Source organism: Anas acuta, chromosome 24, assembly GCF_963932015.1.
Source record: "Anas acuta chromosome 24, bAnaAcu1.1, whole genome shotgun sequence".
Lineage (NCBI taxonomy): Eukaryota > Metazoa > Chordata > Aves > Anseriformes > Anatidae > Anas > Anas acuta.
Genome location: NC_089002.1, coordinates 5,913,820 through 5,928,500, shown reverse-complemented (window position 1 = coordinate 5,928,500; position 14,681 = coordinate 5,913,820). Strand labels below are relative to the sequence as shown.

The 14,681-nt window shown below is 46.6% G+C and overlaps 1 protein-coding gene and 1 long non-coding RNA gene across 4 annotated transcripts in view; one reads left to right on the top strand and one right to left on the bottom strand.

Moving 5' to 3' along the window:
- KCND3 (potassium voltage-gated channel subfamily D member 3) overlaps positions 1 to 14,681 on the bottom strand; it is a 110,226-nt gene that overhangs the window by 61,913 nt on the left and 33,632 nt on the right. The gene's annotated exons all lie outside the window — the stretch shown is intronic.
- Positions 1 to 14,681, top strand: part of LOC137843993 (uncharacterized) — a 97,144-nt gene that overhangs the window by 49,933 nt on the left and 32,530 nt on the right. For both annotated transcript variants that reach the window (XR_011089765.1, XR_011089763.1), the window contains exon 2: positions 8,017 to 8,141. This is a non-coding gene — a long non-coding RNA (uncharacterized lncRNA). The remainder of the gene's footprint in view (positions 1 to 8,016; positions 8,142 to 14,681) is intronic.

The following is a 14,681-nucleotide window of genomic DNA, read 5'->3' as shown; positions in this document are numbered from 1 at the left end:
AATCTTTGCTGCAATTTTCTAAGTCAAATTCTGCACTTATCACATTCTTCCACAATGAGCTTTAGACATGAGGAAAATAAATATATTTCGTTCTGTGATGAAGGAAATCGTTATTTATGCTCTGTGTAAAAGCAGCCCTGACAGGGACTGGAGAGAGTGGGATTGGTGCCCGCGTTTCTTGCCTGTAATTTGAAGCTCTAATTGTTGCATGACCCTGGGCACACGAGTTGTTCCTTCAGCACCGTATCTTCCCCCCAAGCAGAGGGCAGAGCCAGAGGGACCTGCTTGTGGCAGTGGTGCCACCCGTGTTCACAGCACAGGGTGGAGTTGAGGGGGGCCGTGCAGGTGCAGCCACGGGCAGGAGGTGTTCTTGCTCCCAGCACACCTCTGCTCACTGCAAGAGGAGTTATTTGCCTCTGGATGCTGTCGCAGCTCCAGTGTTGACCCTGCTGATGCCATACTTGTCACCTCGCCATCTCTGAGCCCTTGACGTGATTCAGGAGCTTGCCTCGGTCGGGCTGTGAAGCGACCTGTGCTGCTGGCCTAGTGTCTGCTGCTAGCTCGTGTGATGTGCCCTTCCCTTTGAGGACATGGGGAGCTGTCGAGTGCTCTAGACAAGTGATATGTAGCCCTCTTGCTGGTTAGGAACTGCTGCTGAGACACTAACACCCCACAAAGACAACAGCAGCATAATACTGCACATCCGCTGTGCGATGGCTTGGTTTCATGCTTATTATAATCCACATGAGTCTGTGGAATTAATCATAATGCTAGCGCTTCCATCCAGCTGCCTCCGAGCTCTTTTCAGACATTAGTCACATTAGCCTCATCGTCCCTGTCTGAGGTGAGAAAATGCTGGCTGTTAGCAGCTTCATTTGGCCGAGAAGGGTGCTGGGTGGAGGGGAATACATGAAAAAACACCGGGGTCCCAAGCAGGGGCTGGGGTCGAGTCGCTGCTGCCCTTTCCTCGCCCCATGCTTTGGCTGCCCCAGGGCGAGCCTCTGGCCCCACCGCCTCTGCTCTGCCTCCAGGGTGAGGGCTGCTGGTGAGCTCTGGGGCTGCAGAAGAGCTGGGGGCTGCTGACATCTCACCGCTTCCAGCTTGGTTCCTGCCTCGCCTGGCAGGTGCTGCAAATTGCTGACATGGTGGAGAAAGAAACGGGAATCTGGATGTTGCCAGTTCGTGCTAAGAGGTGTGAAATCCTCTCTTGGGTTTTCTTCAGTTCCCTTCCCTTCCCAAGGTGATGTCTGGGCAATGAGGATGTGTCTGTGCTCTGTCATGCCAAAGCATGAGGCAGCAAACAAGTCTTGTTGGACTCTGGACCATCGTGCAAGTCCTCCGTGGCCCCACAACATGCCACACGATCACCAGTGTCTGGCGACTTGCTGTAAGCTCAGAGAAAATCATCCCCACAGTTGCAAGTAAAATATTCCTTGCCTTTTCTGCGCTGAGAGTAGGGTGCTTGGGGCGGCTCTTGGTGTGTGCAGCATATGCTGACAAATATTTTTGTGGGGTCACGTCGCCTTGAAGTGTGCTTTAATACACAGGGCTGCTCACCCAGCACCGCTTTGCTTGGGAGCCGGGCGCTGAGCATTCGTCTTGCGGCACTGCTGAGATCTGGATCTGCTGGACGCTGTTTATCAGATTACGGGGATATTATGAGTAACAAGTTCTGTTTAGCTCTTTGATGCTATTCCTGTGCCAAAACATTTAAAGTGGAGAGAAACGGGTCATAAAAGACTGCAGAAACCAAGCAGTTGAAACAAATTGTTGACAGAAAGTCCCTGTGGGTTGTACAGGACAGAGCATCCCCAGCTGAGACGGGGGCACTGACGCTGGTGCGTTGGAGCTGGTGATGTTTGTAGCAGGGAGGGCCTGGGGGCTGGTGACATGACTGTTCTTTTCTGCAAGACCTCTGTGTAGGCTTGGAAAATGTTTGTGATATGAAAAACCAGTGCTGCTGTGCACTTTCCCCTTCTCTTTCCATTTCTCCATACCTCACCTTCTGCCCGCACAAATGTTTCACATCACGCTGGCTCGGCGAAGGGCAGGAGGAGTTGCTGCAGCTGGTGCTGGCTGTGCTCAGGAGAAGCTGCTAGATCATACTGATAGCCTTGGATTTGATTTGAAAAAGGGAGATTAACATGCTGATCACAAGGAGTAATTGCTACAACATTTCTCACGGCACTGAGGCCTACTGCTAGGATCCTCGCTCTGACACTGGTGAATATCCTGCTATTTTATCATATGCTGACTTGCAACATAAAATTCTGTTAAGGATTAAAAGTAACAGTGGTTTTCACTTAAAATAATAATAATAAAAGCAGACATTGCTCAAACTACCTGGGCATTGCTGTAACGAGGCCCTTGAGTGCAGCGGGGACGGGCCTGGCCGCTAACCAGCGCGTCAGAGGAGCGCTGTTACTTCCCTTATAAACTCTTTAACCTTCATCGCAGTAAGGACTTATCTAGTACTCGATAAAAAATGTCCCAAATTCTCCAGTAAAAGGAAAAAACTGTGTTAAAGTTAAGGAAGTTGCTGACAAAGTGGGTCATCAATAATGTTCTGAGGCCTCTGTACAGAGGATAAATTGTCAGTCAGTCTCAAGTTTGTAATTTCCTGTTTTTTTGTCATCTTACTACAGATCCCTAACCTCAACGATTTTGTTTGTGAAACACACGGTTAAGTTTAGTTATCTGCTTTTCTTTTATAAGTCTGATCTGATAATAGAACTTTTAGAGGCAAAATCACTTTATTGAAGTATATTTTTCTCTACCTTTCCATTTTTTCCTGAATGCGAAAGGAGGGCGCTGAGCTCGCTGAAGGGCCAGGGCCACGTCTAACCACTGGCACAGACTGAGGGTGTTCTCTGGGGGAGCAGCATTTATTTTTTCCCCATTGATGTCCATCCTCCTTGTTCCCAGCTCCCTCAGACCGATGCTATAATATAAATATAACGAGATCCAAAGGCTGGAAAGCATGGCTAGACATGCACAAGCTAGAGAAAGGGCTGTAATTAGAGTAAGGGTAATTAACCATTGGAAAAACTTACTGAGTGGTTGGTAAAGACTATCACATGCAGTCTCTGAGGCAAGACCCATTAAACTGCTGCCCTGCTCACAGCCCTGAGCAGTGCAGCATGCTGCTCGCAGGAGTTTGTTCCCCTTTCTGAGGCTTTGCCATGTCTCCCCGGAGGAGTGTGGCCACCCTGCTGTTGGCATGGGGCAATTCCCTATGCAAAAAAGTTGTCAGCCTGTCTCGTTCACTCTCAAGCCTCCAAGTCCATCTCTAATTGTTGCAATGAATGCAGGTAATGAAGACCCAGTACCCCTACAGGCAGTTACTATTTCTCTGCATACCCAACTACCTCCCTGAACTTCGTGCTGTGCGTTTGCATAGGCACTGGTTTCCTATAAAGTGCAGAACTGAAGCAACATTCTCCAGTTAATCATAGATGCAGCTGAACATCAACACTCTCTAAATCGACATCATTTAGAAGGTGGAACACAGAAACCATGCTGAGTGTTCAGAATAAGTCTAGGACATCTATCTATTTTGGTACGATTACTGTCATCAAATGCACGCCGCCCCCAGGTCTTTGGTTTGACAATGCATGCAAAAAATACAACTTTCTCAATACGTGTCCTCTGACATCAAGGCATAACTATCCATTAATGCAATGCCTGTTTTCTTTGAATGTTAATTTAGTCTTCTAACATTTTAATGCAACTCCCTCTTCCCTCCCAGCAGTGGTTCTCACATTTGGGAGCTGGGGGTCCCAGCGTCTGAGAGGTCGCGCAATGTGCCTTGGATGCTTGAGCTTCTGGTCGTTGTCCTCCCAACCTGATCTTTCCCTCTCTGCTTGCAACCGTTTCTGCATAAGCCTTAATAGCATCTAAACATTTTGAATAGGTAATGCTATTTATATGGACATAACTCTAATTATCTCGAGGCTATTTTCTGCCATGTAGGCACGTTAACGAGTTGCCTAGTCCTACAGCAGTTACTACTGCAGGAAATGGCTCTTAATACCTGGAGTGTGTCTCAAAAATTGTTCTGACATAAGATGTCTTTCAATTACAACTATAAATCTTTATTATAACAGTTCGTTTTCTTTATTACGAAATGATAATCACAGTGCTTTTAATGAGAATGGCAGTCAGTCCCTACACTTCAGTATTTCAGACCTTGGAAGAATTGCATGAGTCAAACTAAAGGCAAGCAGGTTTTACGCTTAACACAACGTCTTAACTGCAATAAAATACGTGACTGTTTTACACAGACTTTTACGTGAAGCATGCCATGCCAAATGGTTAAGCAGAAAGCAATTACGAAGTGAAATTAGCCTGTGTGGAGGCCCCAAAGTTGTTAATACACCAAGCCCAGAGGATGTTGGATGTTATCTGGTGGCTGGGGCAGGGGGTTGAGACTCCCCAGTTCCTGCCCCCATTACCAAGCTAAAGCTGCAGGCTTTCCTGTCCCAGCGTCCCCAAACTCCCCCGACAGATGTACCCTGTGAAGCAGGGAAATGAGCTCGCATGGGGCTTGGGCTTCCCCAGCTACACGGAGCCACCTAAATCAAGTGCAGGTCCTCCTGCATTTCCCTGCTGTCTGCAGGGTGGGCGTGCTCTGCGGTGTGGTAGGACCCATAAAAACGTTGTGGTGTGGTGTAAAGGAAGGAGAGGCAAAGTGCCATCAGTTCACTCGCATATTCTTCACGTAGTGCACCGAGGACTGCCCAAACAGTCTTTCTGCAAACAGCCCTTGTCTTCTCTCTTGAGAAGAAAAGGGAGTGCAAGCTCCCTGCTTCTCCTGTTCTGACAACTGGCGATTTTCTGTTCAGCTCTTTTCTAAGACGTTATAAATCCCACCTTCTGGCTTTTCAAATAAAATCCCCTTTTTACCTCTAAGGAAAGCTATTTGAAATGCACTAAGCAACCATTGGAGTCTATTTTTAGCTTCTATCAGGGTATAATGTACAAAATGTAATAATCTCATGCTTGCAGCTTTTTTTCCTTCTTCTCAGAGACATGAAATTACTGCAGCTCAATAGGAGTGAAAGAGCCTGTGTCTCAGCTTTGCCCAGAACTCAGAAATTCTCTCTATCAATCTATGCATCTCAACTCCTTCACGTTCACCTTTTGCAGTATGGTTATTTATGGGCAGGTCCAGCTACTGTAAATGTGCTGAACAAGGTAAACCGAGAGTACATTTCTAGGTTCTTCTCTGACCGTGGGACTTGTTGTCAAGGATATTTGTAGGGCAGAGAAACGAAGACAGTTTAGAAGGAGAAGTAATAATCACCTGCATGATATCAAGAAAGATGGAGGAATAAAGGGGCTGTTCAGCAAATGAAGCAACTTCAACCTGAGATAGAAGTGCCCTTCTCACCTAATGAGGAAAATTGGGCTGTCAGTATTATCCTTGGTCCTAAGATACATCTTCCATTTTCTACAAATGTGCTGCGGTCCCTCAAATCCTGGGAATTGGGCGCTTGGTGGAGACATGAGGTCTGCAGAGGCTTTTTGGGGTGTGTGTGTAGGGGAGATGCATCTTCCATTAATCTTTCTGTTCTCTGCAAAATGAAGTAGAAAGCATGATCTCATAACTGTGGAACTGTGTTGGAACACAAATGTTCCCAAATGACTGCTGCAGTATACTGCGCGAGACCTTGGTGAAGTCATTAAAGTCATTCACCTTCAAGTGATTTAGGTCGGTACCTTCGGCTCGTAATCCTAGCCTCTCTCCAGCTCTTAGATATGGCTGTAAGAAGGACAAGGCTTGCCCATCGCAGTGTGCGTGGACTTGGGGGCACCACTTGGGGCTCAGAGGCTTTGTTGGATCGCATCATCCTCTCCAGCAGTCAGTATTGTCTTACTAAAATGAATTTCAGGACAAGTTTGTTACCACTTAATGCAATCCCTCTGTACGTCTGAAACGCCTCATCCAGCCTGCTGTTATTTGTTTGCAGAAGGCTTAGAAAACGACAGTTTGTGCCTGAAAGGCCTTTCTGGTGCAGAAGGTGGCCTGTTTGATTTCTGGGGAAGTGGTAGGTCCCTTTTATTGCAGCCCAGGAGGTGCTCGTGAATTCAGTGCACTCGAGGTGCAATAAATAACCAGACAAACCATGTCTTCTGCTGGTGTCTGCTACGTTTCCTGTGAAACATTCCCTGTGTTCGTTCCAGTTTTGAATGGCAGAAGTGATGGGGCTCCCATTGCTTCCTTCAGGAGATCAAGTGAACTCCTGTGCCGGATCAGAAATAGACTTTAAATAATTCATTGAATAAAGTCTAGGACTTTTGTAAATGTCTGTCTGATTCTCCTTGCTCCCTATTATTCCTGGCTTTCCTACCAGCCCACAGAGCACACAGTCACATCCCCCCTATCATCACATCTACATGGGCTCCTTTCGCTCGCAGCTCATCGCGTTTCTTTGAGCATTGGTTGAATTTTTCCTTTTTCTGTTGATTGAGGGAATTATTTTGCCCGATAAGACTTTGATACCCCATTTGAGTGTGCTTTGCTCCTGATCTGAAAGAGACGTGAACATTAACTTCCTCCTCTTGGAACTCGCTTTATATTTATATAGCAAGTTAAAGCATTTTGCACGGTACTGTAAACATATAGAATCGAGTTCTGTTCTCATTTGTATCCATGCAGTCATGCTGAGTAAAATTCAGCCTGTAGAGCTTAGACATGCGCTTTTAATCCTATGCATTTTGTAAGACTAATAAGCCGCTTGGAGGCTTGAGGGCACACAGCCTAATTGGGCAGGATCATGTAGGGTGGCAAAGCACGAGGTAGAGTTCTGAAGCGTAATTCTAGATGGGAGAAAAATACAGGGAGTTTGTTAATATTCCTTAATTCCAAGCACTCCTGCAATCACATCCTCATTACTGAAAGGGATGAATTTGTTTATACTGCTTAGCTTCAGGCTGGAACTCAACATAAGATATATTTCCTTGCAAAGATGCGTTTCTATTTTATTTGATGGTCTGAAATTAAATCAGAAGGGATGTTATTTAATCGGCGAGAAAAAAGAAGGAAGGAATAAACAGGTATCCAGTGAACTCAAGGTGGAAGTTATGTGACATGTGAGGCCCCCTGGGAACATAACAGTCTGAGGAACATCGGGCTCGGATTCTTTTCCTGCGTGGCACAGGTTTCAACACCCAAGATAGACAAGAATTCCTGACTGGCTTTGATCGGTGCCTCAGGGAGGTGCAAAACTAAATCTCAGCTATCTACTCCCAACACAATCCTATTCTACTGCCTGTGTCAACTGAAGTAGGGTTAGGCGAGATTTACAAGTGGCTAAATAGGAGTAAAATGTAGCCTCCTTTAAGCATCCACAAAGCCTGGTGTGAACTCCAGTTCTCTCCACTGGATGAAATAGTTCCTCTGGGATGCTGTGGTGAATTTGCAAGTCATTAGTTGTTACAAGCTTTTTAAGTTTCTCTTTATCGTGGAAATTAAAACCAAAGAGATGCACGAACTGATAAATAACGAAGACCTGGTGGTGGTACCTGCTAGAATGTTTCTTATTCTATGGCTGCAACAAACTTGACTTTTCTTTTTACAATAACATTTTTTTGGTAATATAACCTTACTGGTGTGGGTGTGGATTATAACATTCCTGGGGTGTGTGTATATATGGGAGAAAGAGAAGCTGGAGTCAAACCCAGAGCCCCTTAAGTAACAAAACAAAAACAGCACCACAAATGGAGAATTGCATTGTAGCTCATTTAAGCCTCACTGAAATTTCCATTGTGCAAACATTTAAATGTTGTAGTTACTGTGGCACATCTCATTTTACTTTATTCCCTGGTGGATGTTTCCCTGAGAATTTGGTACAGATGCTGAACAATAAAGCCTGTTGCAAATTGCTTTCCAACTGCTAGGTAATTACAGCAGATTTTATGCTAAATGTAAAGAATGTACTGCTATTTTTTAATAAAGGGAGCATCTTTTCTAATCTGTTGCTTTAATACTGTCTCATTTGTCTTATTTTCCAGCTGAAGGATAACTTGCAGTTATTCGCACCCGGGCTGAGCTGCTGGCATGCCTGCCTTTCTGTGTACTTCCCCAGAATCTGCATGTTACAACATCCAGCTGGAAGTTCAGACCCTCTGTGTATTTAGTAAGTAACTTTAAATATTTAATATCACTACGCTGAGGCCACAGTGTGTGTGTCTATCCGTACTTGTTAGCAAATTGGACAGAATGTTTAGTTTCAGCAGGCTTCAAGGATTAACTCCACATTTTGTCCCATTTGTCAGTGTTTACTAACACGTCCAGCGATGTTATAATCTCCCATGGACCAGGGAGGATAAATATGAAACTCCTCAGCTCTTGAAGAAAGGCTTCTTTCACTGCGTCTGTGCACAAACGTGGGTCTTGTGCCATAGGAAGTGTTGGTGATTCCTCTGTGTCACAAAGTGGTTGAGCTGGGAAGGGTGGGACTCGTTTCATGGGGAGAGGCCATCAGCAGAGCTGGGGAACACAGGAGCATCCTTGGCATATTGAGAAGTTCAGCGTCAACAGGTTTGTGGCAGAGGGGCACCACAGCCATCGAGAGCATGGTGATGAACATCCCACCGACCCTGGCAGAGCTCATTGCTCCTGGTGTCAAGTTCAAGGTCTGTGACTCGAGTGTCTTGGAGCTGGCTGTGATGGTTTGGAGGTGCAGCGACACTGCAGGGAGCCAGGAGGGCTCGGGGCACGTGCGTCAGCTGAAGGGTGTGCGAGGCAAAGCCGTGTGTGGGCCTGGGCTTACTGCGTTAATCTGAGCAAGGGAAGAGCAGCACGAACAAGCTCTGGGATGTGCTGCTGGATATAACTCCTTCTCCAGGGTCTGCTAGTCAAAATCTGCTTCCACTTGTAGTACTCCTGTAGTGAGCGCCTCTGTTTTGTCACAGCGCAGATGACAAAATGTTACCGCGCTTGGCACAAGGCCAGGGAGGGATGCTGCTGCTGGCTCGTGCAAGATGGGCAGCTCTACAGCCTCATCTTGTGTCACCCTCAGAATAACAATTCTCCCTTGGTTTCACCGCCCCCATTGGTGGCTATGTCTGGCACAGCTCCCCGGGCTGAGGAAAGGACAGGGAGCGTTAATAGGTTGATGTTTAACTGCTTGGAGGGCAGTGGAACATGGTAGCTCAAGAAAAGCTATTATTAAGCCATGGCAAACAGCATTGCTGCCCTGCTGTGGGTTATTTACTAAAGACATAGCTGCGTGCTCAGCCCAGGGCTGCTGGAGGGACTGGGGGCTGCAGCTCCATCGGGGTGCAGGAGGCTCCCCCTGCGCCCAGCAGCAGCAGAGGGCACTGGTAGTGTGGCTGTGGGCACCCGCTCCTCAGCATCCCTACTGCAAATGGCAAGTGTTTGGGGCTGCAGTCATCCACACTGGCAAATCGCACCTGGGATCTATTGTAAGCATGCAACTGAAATGTGTTTTAAAAATGTGTCAGTCATTAGAATCTAAAAATTGATCTGAGCCCACACAAGGAGCAAGCGCATAAGAGTGAATCAGAGTAACACGCTGATGAAATGTAGTATCTGAGGGTGCAGGTACTGCATTTTAGACAATTACACGCCATGAAATAATGGAAAAAGAATATAAATGTCAATCTAAACTTCTAGGAACCTGCATTTGTAAACTGCATTGGGAACCAGTTAACCTTAAAGATGTTTTCCAAGAAAAGGTGTGAACCTAAATCTTTAGCATTTCTGTGAAGGAGTAAAATAGGCATGGAGAGGCCATCAAGATAATTGTATAAAAAGATGTTTGCACTTTTCAGAAGGGTGAAGGAAGGAAAACAAATTTAAACAAATTAGCCTAGCCAGTAAGCCAGAATTTGGTGCTTAATTCTGTGCAATTACTTTGACATGTGGTGTTATAATGGAGAAAGATTACAAGAATATGAAAACGTAGAAGTAGTCAAGGGTAAAATTAGTAGAGCATTCATGCATTTCTGTGTGCAGAAGTAGTAAAACCTGAAGCTACTGGAAAATGGAACTTTGATCAAAGTCTGTAAATGCCACTGAAATGTCCTGTGGACAGCAGGGCAACGGGTCAGGCACTGCCGCACCTCGCTGGTGCTCGGCTGGGATGTTTCACGTTGCCCAGAGCTTTCTGAGGCTGCTTTTAGCCACGTGCTGCAAGTACCTTTCCAGTGTTTTCCTGATGAGAGATGTGATGGTGTGTGGGATTTGTTTAAGGACTGGCTAGCTATTTCTGGGGAGAGCTGCGTGCAGCAGTAGCAGTCCTTGGTGGCAGGATGTGTCCGAGGTAAAAGCTCGTGCACTAGGGCTGGGTGAAAACTGCTCTCAGGTCCCTGCAGATGCTGTGGTGAGTTTAAAATGGAATCTACTGCTATTTATGACTTGATCTGTTTCCCATTAACTTTCATATGACTGACTGATGTGAATGCAGAAGCAAAGAGGTGCAAGCACCACAGGGTGATTAGTGCAGGGGTTTCAAGCTCGTGTTAATCTGCTGCCCAGGCAGATTACTCATCTGCACACCACAGGATTACTCATCGGGGCAATTCTCCTGGAGATCAGTGGGGGTCCTACAGCAGACCTCCTACTGTCTGAGTACCAGGCCCACTGGTATGCCTGCTGCTGGCAAAGGTGGCAGGAGAGCTGCAGTGAGATAAGACAGGAGATGCAGAGGGCACCCACGGAGGCGTGCACTCCCACCATGTGCCGTTGCATTCAAAGCAAAAACCCACGTGGCTCAGGAGGCAACAGAACCCCATCCAGACACTTTCTGACTTCCAGTAACGCTGCTGAGTGGTTGAAATGTGCAATTTAACATATGGCTAATAAACTACTAATTAAAACAAATAGGAAACAGTCAACTAATCAAATCTCCTTGTTGCCATATGGCAAAAATCCCTGGCAGCCTCCTAGACAGGAGTCACCCAGCCCAGGGTATCAACAGGGACCCAGTGACTCAGCTGGGGATCAGGGCGAAGCAGGGAATTGGGGATGATTACTCATCCAGTCGTCAAACACAGTGATCTTTTACAGCCCCGGGGCAAAGCTCAGCCCCTGCTCGCAGCGGAGAAGGGCGAGGGCAGCAGATGAAACACCTGACGCGCTGCGGTGGCAGCTGAGATGTTCTCCTTGATTGTGTCATCTTTTGAGGTGCTTTCGCCTGCATCCAGGCTACTGAGATGAGTGCTTGCAAAAACTGGGAATCTCATAATGCATCTGTAAACCCCTCTGAGCAGTCAGTCCGGAACAGAGTGCTTGGAGCCCCTGCAAGCAGAGCCCTTCCCTGGTGGCTGGGGGTGCCATGCGTTTCACCCGAGTCACGGGCTTAGGAGTAAGAGGAATATTACTGGGGCAGAACCTGACGGCAATTCACGGGCTAGGATTTGCCTGCTGGATGTCTCGGTTGAGATGCTGCGTGCTAATGCTTGTGGCAGGGAAGCAGCCGGGCTGAGAGTAATTTACAAGCAGCAAAAAGCCTCCGAGTGATTCAGCAAGAATCAGCTCCGTGCCACGCACAGCCTCAGTAACGTGCGTTAGCGAGAAAGACAGCAGCTCTGGAGCTGAGAGGGTGTTCAAGTCTCTAGGCCCTGTTGCATCTCTGGCATTTCCATGAAGGCTGCCAGCGGGAGGTACAGTTATCAGGGTGATTCTGTGATACAAGTTTTTAATATAAAGAACTGTATTTAGTGACCCTGTAGTGCTTTATGTATGGTAAGTGATGGCAGTCAGCCCATCCTATAGGGAGGGAAGGGTGGTTAATTAAGCTACATCTTAGCCAATTACGTGAACCAAGAACAAAACAGGATGTTTGCCCTGTCTCTATTATTAACTTACTTCATCTCGGTATAAGTGCAGCAGCTGGATGAGTCACAACCCTTAGTGGTGAACTGAGGCACAAAGATGCTGTGGTCACGAAGGCTCAGGAGCAAAAGATCACCTTGCATGGCACAGCCAAAACACCAGGTTCAGTACCGTAGTCAGTGGATCGTTTTCCTGCATGTTCATACCCCAGAAATTTAATTTGAAACCATTTGCAGCAGATGAGCTTTAAGCTGTCATGATAAAAGGCAATATAGATAGTAAATCCTCCTATGAGTCATGAAAGCTGTGTGTCCCTCTGTAAATTTATGCATTCCTATAGAAGGTATCTTTTATCCTCTCTTGAGTCGTTCTTTCTATTTCTTAAATGGAATCATCAATTATAAAGAAGCTAAATCTGGATTTTTTTTCCCCCCACACCTTTTACCCTTGTCTTGGTTCAGATTTAAGTCATGTCATGGGGGGTGTGAATGTAATGTAGAACTCAGCGTTAACAGATCAGAGCCACGAGATGTGGGAAAGGTCATTTTCTGTGGACAGATGAGGTGAAAGGTGTCCAAAACGTGGATGGTGGGTAAGGATTCTGCAGTGAGAACTCATTACAGAGTTTTATTAGACTTCTCTTTGCAGATGGCTAGTAAGAGACAAGGCTTAATATTCTCCTTGAAGTGACAGAAATACGGCAAGATGTAACAAAAGGGATTTAGCTACCACAGGGAGAAGCTGGGCTGAACCCACCAAGACCTTCGGTGTCCCAGCCATCATCCAGCAAAGCACTTAAGCGCCTGCTTTACTGTAAGCACTGCTTAAATCAATGCTGGGTCTGGAACAGAGGTCGGTATATATAGTTCGGGAGTCAGTCTGTGTGCTCCTGTTCTTCATCTGCACAGTGGGTCCCTTCCACTTTTAAATCACCTCCTCTTGAATTGTGAGGCTTCTGGAACTGCGAATATCTTTAGCAGCTCTTGGTAACTCCCCTAGCAGGCTGGTCCTAGAATAAACCAAGTCACCTAATAAAAAATGGTAGCAAAATGAGGTTACAGAGCTTGATAGAAAGCACTAGTATATTGCAGAATTAAGCAAATCAGTTGTGAGCCGTGACTTGTCTGCAAGTAGAAGGATTTTTCTTGCCTTTGGACATTGAACAGCCAATACTCGGGATGAGCGTAATGTTCCCTTCTTCCCTTAAAAGCTGTTAATGAATCCCTGGTCTTCAGCGTCCCATCCTGTACTTATTTACCAGTGCATTCTGCCGTGCTTCTCCCACTGGGCATTTTAGTGTCTGGAGTCTAGCAAAACTTCAGAAATGAGTAACTTTCTGTTACATACAGTTATAAATGACACTGCTGAGTGATGGTTTATACAGGGAAAGGAAAAATCTGACCCCAGCTCACCCTGCCCTGTGTCCAGCAGTACTACAGGCTTTATGAAAGCACTGTGCAATCGTACACATACATACAGGTACATATCACATGTATACATACAGGTACATATCACACTGTTCCCTTCAAACCCTGGTGGCTCCCTGCCAGGCCCATGCCCCCAGCTCACTCGTACCCTGGTGCAGGACGGGCTCTGCACCCCTTCCACCGCTCTGCCTGACCTCGGAACAGGTCCCAGGTCCCTGCTAATGCTCCCTGAGCATCTGGAAGGAAAGTGGTGTGACTCAGGCTGATCAGGGGCTGGCAGTGTGAACAAGCACTGTTTTTGCCAGGGATCCGCTGCCTGCGGCCACCCTGTGCTGTGCCTGCCCTCCCTGCAGCACTCCACGTGGGGTTCGGGACTCTGCTTTAGGGCTTTGCTTTTTCCTTTTGAAGGGATCCCCCACATGTTAATTTCTCACCAAGGTTCAGAATGCTTGCAATCAGCCCTCTGAGATTAACTGGAGACCAACAAAGCTTCAATCATGCGTAAGGCATTACAGAAGCGAGTCCTCCGTTGGGGTCTCAGCACCTCTCACTTAGTCCTGCCCCAAAGTGCTGATAATTTGGGTTATCTGGGAACTACCTGTAGCAACACGATGCTTTGTGTGGTTTAGCTCCTTGGGTTTGTAGCTAAGACTCTGGAAGATTTGCACGTGGGGCTAAAACCATTTGCCTCATTGCTCTCCTTCCCCATGCAAGTTACATGAGAAGGAGCCTGGGTGGGTGTTCAGGGGCTCTGCTGACACATTTGCTTTTCTTTTCAACCACATGAAAAATAGTTGTGAGTGAAAAGATGTTGGAGAATGTGAAAGCGTGTGGCCACAGCAGTCTAGATTCATCTGGTGCTCTTTTGCAAGCTTCGCTGTGCTGCGAGGCTTGAAGGGAAGATTTGAAGAATGACAATGAGGTCATTTTTTCAGATATTCACAGACTGCTCTTCAATGTTTGATGAGCAGTATGGGGCTCTTGATGGAAAATGACTCTGGAGTTTTTACAGGGTTTTCTTGCTTTTCTTTAATTTATATTTATTTCACACTCATAAGGAGAGCTGCTTGGCTTTCTGAAAGCCCGTTTCCACAAAAGCAAAGCTGAATGGTTCAAGTCTGTCCTTGCTGTACTCTTCCTGCTGATGTCTGAAATGGGGTCCTGAGAGCAACAGGGTTCCCAGTAGTGCTGCAAATGTGGTCAGATGCCTCTAGCATCTCCAGTGGAGAGCTTGTGTGATGTTTTGTCCGTGATTCAGTAGAAATACCATTGCATGAAACAGTTGAGAAATATGAATGAAGATTGAGGTCCCCAAATATCAGGCTACATAAACGTGCATTTACCAGCATTGTGGAGTGCTCTGTTGTGGAGGAAATCTGCGTGTAAGGGGCACGAGGGGCTGCTGGAGGCCAGGCACAGAGAGAGGCTGGGAGAGGCTTCAGCGTGCA